Consider the following 8,718-nt stretch of genomic DNA (forward strand, 5'->3'; position numbering starts at 1 on the left):
CAGAACAAACTGGATGGGTCGATCAGCAGTTGTCTTCAGAGAATCCCGTTCAGAAACAAGGGAGGAAGCTGTGAGGACTGAAATAAGGTCACCCTGGGCATGGCAGCCCTTGTCTGTAGTCCCAGGGAAGCTGAAACAGGAGGATCAGGAATTTGAGACCAGCCTACAGCTCAAGATGAGAGGCCTCCGTTAAACCAAACGAGGGGCGGAACGATTAGTCCTTTAATGAGATGCTGTGTATTTCCTTCCCAGAAGCCCCGTCCCAGCACAATCTCTGGGCTCCCACCATGTGTTCTTGCAAGTCGGCCTGTTTGTTCTCCTTTTTCTTCACACTGTCCCTTCCTAAGCCTGCTTTCCTTAACACTTTGGGTTTCCCAGACTTTTGGGCTTCTTTACTCTTCCCTCTGAAGTCTCCATTCTCACCTGAGCCTGCTTGTCTGCCAAACGTCTGACCTCCATTGCCAGCTTCAAGGGCACGGCTTTTTTCCCTCCTCCCCTCCATTCCCTGGGCAGCTGCTGAGGCTTACGGTTTGTCTGCCCTAGACATTTTTCTTCGAAATGGTTATAAAGTTGTCCTTGAGCTTCTGTTTGAGCCCATTCCTAAATCCCTTTATCAATGAGACTAAGAACCCTCCCCCCGCCCCCAAGAAGGGAATCTCAATTTCCCCTTTAGGCTTCCCAGTTCCGACCTCTGTGCTCCTCTGGGGCCTGGGAACCTGCTCTCCCCGTTGGAATCAGACACCATTGGTTATGGTGACTGGAGACCTGTCTGAAAAGTCAGTACTCCAAACCCACCCGGAGAAAGGCAGGGGACACCTAAGGGAAGTGGGGGCAGGGAGATAGAAGGGGATTGTGCCTCCCTTTCCCTGGCGACCCAGAAGTGTTTCTGTTAGCTGGTGGACAGCTGTATTGGGGGCAGGAGGTGGAGCTGTTGAATATCTTCTCTGGAGGCTTGGGGTGAGCGTTCCTTCTTTCCAGGAGCGTTACCCCATGTCCCGCACCTGAGGCATAGCTTGCTAAGTAGGGGCTGATCACCCCTGTCCCCCGGTTCCTTGGTGTGGCCCTCAAGATCATACTCCTTATATCTTTGGCTCTGGCAGAGAGGTTCTCACACAGGGTGCCAGGGTAGGAGATCTGGGGCCTGGTCGCTTCCCCAGCCGCAGAGGGCGGCCTCGGAAGCCTGGCAGCTACACCCACGAATGCTTTACCGGGAGTTGCTTCCGTCTCTCAACTTGCCCTTGGGCCTTGAGACCGAGGTGACCCAGCTGGGTGTGAACAAGCTAAGGCAAGCACGCATGCACGCAGGTTGCTGAGAGAGTGAAGAGAAGTTGCAGAACAGCTGGCCTGGCCCGCAGCAGCTGCAGGGGCTGCCCAAGGCAGGCTTGGGTGCAGGCAGGCGCAGACGCAGGCAGGGGCCAGGTGGGGGTTGCTTCCTCCTCCTGGTGTTTGAGCCAGACCTTCCATGCTGGAGGAGATGGGAGGGAGGGGTGCAGGGGAAATTAGACCAGACTGCTCAGGAAACCAATGCAATTTTCCAGCATCGTGGAAGGGTTAGCTGGACAATAGGGTATTTTTCCCCCTATTCGAAACTTTTTTTTTTTTTTTTTTTAAATAAAGAGAGAAGTCCAATCGCTTTTGGCGGAGTTGTTTTCCGACTTCATTTCTCAGCCATAGCTGAAGGCTTCTCATTCAATGTGACATGTGACTGCTTGGTGACCCTGGCCTGGTCTGCAGTTGTGCCAGGGGTCAGGCCAGGCCGTGCTCCCTGGGTCTGTGACCATCTCTTTCTCAAGAGTCCTACAGTGGGGTCGGTAGGAGCCTCTGTAGCATGCCCTAGCCGCTTGTCCCCCAAAAGAGAGCGGACTTAGAGGCTGGTGACTCTTCAGTGCGAGGCACAGAGGGGCTTATATATTGGAGCACGCCTTTAGTCCCAGCAACTCAGAAGACAGAAGCAGGAGGACGCCTGTGAGTTTGAGACCAGTCTGGTCTACATAGCAAGTTCCGGGACAGCCAGAGCTATATCGGTGACACCCTATCTGGAAATACAAAACCAAACAAATAAAAATGAATATAAATTGGGACCTCCAAAGTACTGAAGATGCTCCCACCCAGGCCCCCCGACAGTGACCGAGAAGGCAAGGTTGCCCCCCCCTGCCCCCGAATGCAAACGGCCCTTGTACTTTTTCATGGGATTGTTCTTGGGGGCTCTAAAAAGGAAAAAGGCCGGTCACTTCCAACCCTACTCCGTATAGATGATGAAGTTGTGGGGAACACAGGCAACTTTGGGGACAGACGGGTAGTGCCGTCAGAGGAGAGACAGCTGAGTGGGCAGGTGGAGCAGGGCCAGCTCTGGCTGGCTGGGAGGTGGGGTACGGGCAGGCCTGGACCTGACACCTGCTTGTCTGAGTCCACAGATAAGCTGGTGGCAGAAGCAGGTGATTCACCTCAATAATTCACCTCCAGGCTGGAGAGGAGAATCTTCGGGCACCTGAGTAAACAGGGCATTTGAAAGTCACTTGGGAAGATGGAAGGAGAGGCACGTTAGAAGAGCCCACGACCCCACATGAGAGGCTTGGATGTGTGAGCACCTGGGAGGAGCCTGGGGGCCATGAACCTGGGCCTTAATCCTGGCTGTGATGTACTAGGCTCAGAAGCAGAGGAGAGAGGTGGGAAGGATGACCTCTGACCTTGTTTTACATCCTCAGCCCCCGCCCACTGACTGCCCTGGGTTTCGCAGACCGTCCTTCAGCTTAACTACCACTCATGCCAGCCCCGGGGCCTTGGCACATGCTGCTCCCTCAACCAGAACCACTTTACGCCTGATGGTACCTCCTTTAGCAGTGTCTCTGCCATTCCACGGACAGTATCTTCCCTCACCTTTTCTTTGTTCTTTTTTTTTTTTTTTTTAGTCCGGAGCTGGGAACAGAACCCAGGGCCTTGTGCTTGCTAGGCAAGCGCTCTACCACTGAGCCAAATCCCCAACTCCCCCTCCCCTTTTCTTTTATTCTTTTCCTCCCTTTGTTTTGTTCCCTCCTTCTTTCCCTCCCTTTCTTCTTTTGAAGGTCTCTGTAGCTCAGGCTAGTTTGGAACTTACCATGTAGCCCAGGCTGGCTCTGAACTAGTTACAGTAGCCCTCTTTCTTTAAACTCCTGAGTGTTGATTCTAGACACCAGCCACCACACCCGTGCAGCTTTCTTCTTCTTCTTCTTCTTCTTCTTCTTCTTCTTCTTCTTCTTCTTCTTCTTCTTCTTCTTCTTCTTCTTCTTCTTCTTCTTCTTCTTCTTCTTCTTTCTTCTTCTCTTCTTCTTCTTCCTCCTCCTCCTCCTCCTCCTCCTCTTCCTCCTCCTCCTCCTCCTCCTCCTCCTCCTCCTCCTTCTTCTTCTTCTTTGGTGTGTGTTTTGTTTTCTCAAACAGGGTTTCTTGGTGAAATTTAGAGGTTCATCTGCCTCTGCCTCCTGAGTGCTGGGATTACAGTTGTGCATTAAAAAAAAAAAAAAAGGGTATGGGGGCTGGAGAGATGGCTCAGCGGTTAAGAGCACTGACTGTCCTTCCAGAGGTCCTGAGTTCAATTCCCAGCAACCACATGGTGTCTCACAACCATCCGTAATGAGATCTGATGCCCTCTTCTGGTGTGTCTGAAGACAGCTACAGTGTACTTATCTATAATAAATAAATAAATCTTTAAAAAAAAAGTTATGCATTACCACCTCGGGGCTTCCACCTTGCTTTAGAGGGCTTGTGTGCCTCTTTACTCACTGTGCTTTCTCAAACATTTACCTTTCTGTTTATCTACCACGCATGAGCTCTCCTTTGGTTCCCTTTGGGTGTCCTGGGCCTGGCACACAGTAAATACTCAGTGAATGTTTGCTAAATGAATAAATGAGCCACAAAGGAGACAGCTGAGCAAACGGGAACTTCTGGCTGTTAAGAGGACAGGACCACTCCGAAAAAAAAGAACCAAAAAAAAAAAAAAAAAAAAAAAAAAAGAGGACAGGACCAGGGAGTTCTCCGTCTGTCTTCTCCCTTTCTGGCTCCTCCTGGGCCTTAGGGAGAGTGTGGTGGGAGAGCGTGTGCTCTACCAGGGAATCACAGTTTGTGCAGCTCCTAGAGCGGGATGCTGGGGGGTGGGGGGAGAGGTGTACCAGTTTCCAGGTAGAAATAGAAGGGGTGGGTTTTCCCAGTGTCCTGATCAGCTTTGGCCTGTCCCCAGGAGCCCCGTTGTTTCGCCCACTCCTTATACAATAGCCCAGCACATCACTTCTTTATCTTTTGGGTTGTGAGCAGCATTTCTCTATGTATCCCTGGCTGGCCATGAACTGGCCATTGATTTTCCTGCCTCCCTGCATGCTTTACCCACTGAGCCACCCTCCCCCCAAGTGTGCATCACCAGGCAGGACTGATGCTTTCTAAGAAGTCTCCCTGCCATGCAGGTTCTTTGGGGGAATCCTGTGTGAGCTCACAGTGAGGCCATGGCTGTCTGTGAGACAGGGAAAGCATCCAGCAAGGCCTGGCTATGCTGTACCCTGATCTCTACACCTGGTTTGCAGTGGTCTGGGAAGTAAGTATCTAATGTCTGAGGCCTCCCTAGCGGTGTGGTATTTGTTACACGAACCTGTCCTGAAGGAGATGGAATCTCCAGTCTGGCTTTTTTCCACGCAGTCTTCTTACATTCACAGAGAAGCAGGGACCTAGGCCCAGATGGAGCTGGGTTACAGTCCCTCTGCTTAGGTGTTTCTTGTCCTGCTCTGATCTCCAAGTCCTCAGATTCCTCACTCCTCATATTCCTCCTAGCCCCAGGCTCAGAGCCCATCTCCTGCCCCACAGCCGTACTTCAAAAGCCCAGGTTTGACCAGTTCCTCTTAGTGGAAAAGCCCTTTGCGGTCTCCCCATTGTTACCTCAAGGGTGAAGTCCAAGTGGATTATCCTGATGACTGTGCCTTGCACAACCTGTTCAACAGTACACAGTGGTCCTGAAGCTAACCTCATTATTATTATCATTATTATTATTATTATTATTATTATTATTATTACTAGTATTATTATTGGCTTCTGTGTATGTAAATGTTTGCATATGTGCCTGGTTCCTTTGGAGGTCAGAAGAGGGTGTCAGATGCCCTGGAACTGGAGCTATACCTGGTCTTAACCTGCCGTGTGGATACTGGGAATAAAACTTGGGTTATCTGCAAGAATAGGTAGAGCTTGGAGAATGGCAGTGGACAGAAGCCATTAATTCTAGCCCATGGGAGGCAAAGGCAGGTGGATCTCTGACTTAGAGGCTAGCCTGGTCTCCAGGACAGCCGGGACTACACAGAAAAACCCTATCTCAAAAACAAAGGAAAAGCTAGTGTTAATTGATGATCCATTCTTTAAAAAGAACAAACAAACAAACAAACAAACAAACATTCCTTAGACATTCTTTTTTTTTTTAAGATTTATTTATTTATTATATATAAGTACACTGTAGCTGTCTTCAGATACAACAGAAGAGGGCATCGGATCTCTTTACAGATGGTTGTGAGCCACCATGTGGTTGCTGGGAATTGAACTCATGACCTCTGGAAGAGCAGTCGGGTGCTCTTAACCGCTGAGCCATCTCTCCAGCCCTCCTTAGACATTCTTGACCAGATACAGAGGTCCTGGTGGCCCTGGGTTTCTTTCATCTGCTCCTTGGCAAGCTTTATATGTAGCCACATTGAACATGACACATTTTCTTATGCAGCCACATTGAACATGACAAGTGTTTTCTCATGTAGTCATACACATATTTGTTTACCTGCCGAAGAATGCTGCTGAAGAGGGCTGGCATGGATCAGAGGCAGCTTACTATAACAGGACCCCCAAGCCTCAGTTTCAAAATCTGAAGAATGGGCTCAAGTGTAAGAGTCACTCCACATTGTAGTGAACTCTGAGAAGTCCTTCCAGTAAAAGGTGATACCTCATAGCTGGGCATGGTGGCTCATGCCTTTAATCCTAGCATGCAGAAGGCTGAGGCAGGGAGATTGCCGTGAGTTTCAGACCATCCTGGGCAGTAGACTGGGACTCTGTCTCCAAAACGAAAGCAAAATGAAACAACAGGGAGATGGCCCAGTGGGTAGAGCCCTCATTGCGCAGAATTGAACATAAGAACTTGGATTCCCCAGACCCACATAAAGCCAGATGCAGTACACATCTGTAATCCCAACATGCCAATAGGGAGATGGGAAACAAAGGCAGGAGAATCTCTGGAAACTCATGGACACCTAGCCTGGTGTACACACAGTGAAGAACAGACAGACCCTGCCTCAAACAGGGTAGAAAGTGGGATGATTTCCCTCTGAGCTCCACACATACACTGTAACATGCAGGCACCCATATATGTTTGCACTCACAAACATTAACAACAACAAAGAAACACACACACACACACACACACACACACACACACACACACACACACACACACACACACACACAAATCCATGGGGGCTCAGAAGTTAACAGCACTGGCTGCTCTTCAAGATGACATGGGTTCTTTTTTTTTTTTTTTTTTTTTTTTTCCCGGAGCTGGGGACCGAACCCAGGGCCTTGTGCTTCCTAGGCAAGCGCTCTACCACTGAGCTAAATCCCCAACCCCGATGACATGGGTTCAATTCCCAGCACTACACAGTGGCTCACAACTGTCTGTGACTCTGGGGGAGCTCTAGCGCCCTCTTCTGGCCTCTGTGGGCAATGCAAAATGCACATGGTGTGTTCAGGTGTTAATTTCTGCTCTGTTGGGGTCGGTCCCCTTCTCTGCTCAGGACTCAGGAGATAGCTCTGAATGTTCCAGAACCAGCTATGGTGCTGAGCAACTTTATTTTCACGAGGCACACGGGGAGGTGTGGAGGACTCTCCCACTCAGCCTAGAATTGGGCACTACTAATTGGGAAAACTTTGCTAACATCCTGCAGACCCCAGGGGTGGAACGGAGCCTGATCTCATGCTGGGAGGGCTGGTCCTGGCCTGTACCACTGGCCTAGCACCCCCTACTCTGAGTCTGATTTGCTTTTCCTGCCTTGAAATCACAATCCCTCAGGTCCGACCTCGGCCAATGACAATGATGCTGTAGGCTGATGGCGAGCGGGCCGGGATAAACACTTGCTTCACACTGAGCTACAGTGGGCTGCTTCTGTGAGCTCCCCCTTGCATGCCATGAAGGAGGCAGGCGGGCCGGATCGAGAGCAACAAATGGTTTATGCAGGGCTGGCAGGGTGTGGGAGGAAAAGGGCCCAGCGTCTTTAACCAGCTGGGAAAGCTGCCTCTTGGCATTCTTGACTCTCTGCTGCCCCCTAGTGGTTGTAAGGTTGGTGATGCCGTAGGGTGTGGGCTGGAGGACCCAGTAAGACTGGAGCTGGGCAGAGATACACTTCTACTGTAGCAACAGGGTCTCTTCCCCTATCCACCAGATGTGGGTTCCTTGAGCAATGCCAGGCAGCTGTTGCTTACCAAGAAACTGAAAGCAAAGATTGCCTTCATTTGCAATGGGTGGGCGAGGAGGGATTAGACATGCGTGAATGTGAACGTTGCCAAGTCTTTTCTGATCACAGGGGACAAGGGTCTTCTACTGAGCTTGCCCAGCAGGCCACAGCCAAAGCCAGCCTTCAGAATCCTGACTCAACATCACAGAATAATTGATAAAGCTAGACAAAAGTCCAGGGACCTTCCTATCGTGCTCTTGGGGAAAAGATTCTGAGACCTTGGCAAATTACACCTAAAAATCCAAGGAATCCAGAACGTTCCACCAGACAGCTAGGAGTTGAACGGACCGCAATAGCTAGATCTCGAGATGGGAGCACACGGTGAATACTGCGTTAGAGAAGGCCACACCGACAGAACCTTTGTTACAAAGCGGAAGACGCAGGGGGTTTGAAAACTCACTCCTGTTCTGTACCCAAACTCAACAACTTTCGGCCAGGCTGCATTTGATGCCCCTCCCCCAAAGCAAGCTGAAGTGGGCTGCATTGTAGGGCGCATGCGCTGTGGCAGCCTGGTCTGCGCCGGCTGAGGCCCTCAAACTGGTCCCCTCTTCATCACAGACTGAACCTTGTAGGCGCCTGCTCATTTAATACCCTCTTCCCAAAGCAGCTGTTTGTGGAGCGATGCCCCCAGGCCTGAGGTGGAGCGTGGTCTCTTCAGGTAAAGATGACCATCGACTGAGATTTATGAAAACTTTAACACCCTCAGTGTGTGTGTGTGTGTGTGTGTGTGTGTGTGTGTGTGTGTGTGTGTGTGCATGTTTGCATGTGTATGGGTAAGCTGAGTAAGATTCACTGCGTGTTGGTCTGCACACTAATACAGTTGATCTCAAGAATCATTCTCCATTGGCCTTCCACTGTAACTTGAGGCAGGGTCTCTCAATCAAACCCAGACAGGCCTGTCTGTTTCTTTCTCTCAGCTGGGTTTCATGTAGCTTAGACTGCCTTAAACTCGTCATGTAGCTCAGAATGACCCTGGACTTCTGATCTTCCTGCCTTCTTGTGCTGGGATTACAACGGTTTGCCACTGTGCATGGTTTGTGGGGCTGGTGACCACACCAAGCCCTGTTCATGTCAGGCGATTACCAACTGAGCTACGTACATCCTCAGCCCCAAACCTTTAACTCTCTTGAAGAGAAAAAGAATCCTGGGCCAGTGGATCTGAAAGGCCCTCAGCAAACAAGGAACAGGTGTGGGGAAATAGAATCTGTCCCCAAATCCCCAA

Source organism: Rattus norvegicus, chromosome 10 (genome assembly GCF_021556685.1).
Source record: "Rattus norvegicus strain SHRSP/BbbUtx chromosome 10, alternate assembly SHRSP_T2T, whole genome shotgun sequence".
NCBI classification, from domain to species: Eukaryota; Metazoa; Chordata; class Mammalia; order Rodentia; family Muridae; genus Rattus; species Rattus norvegicus.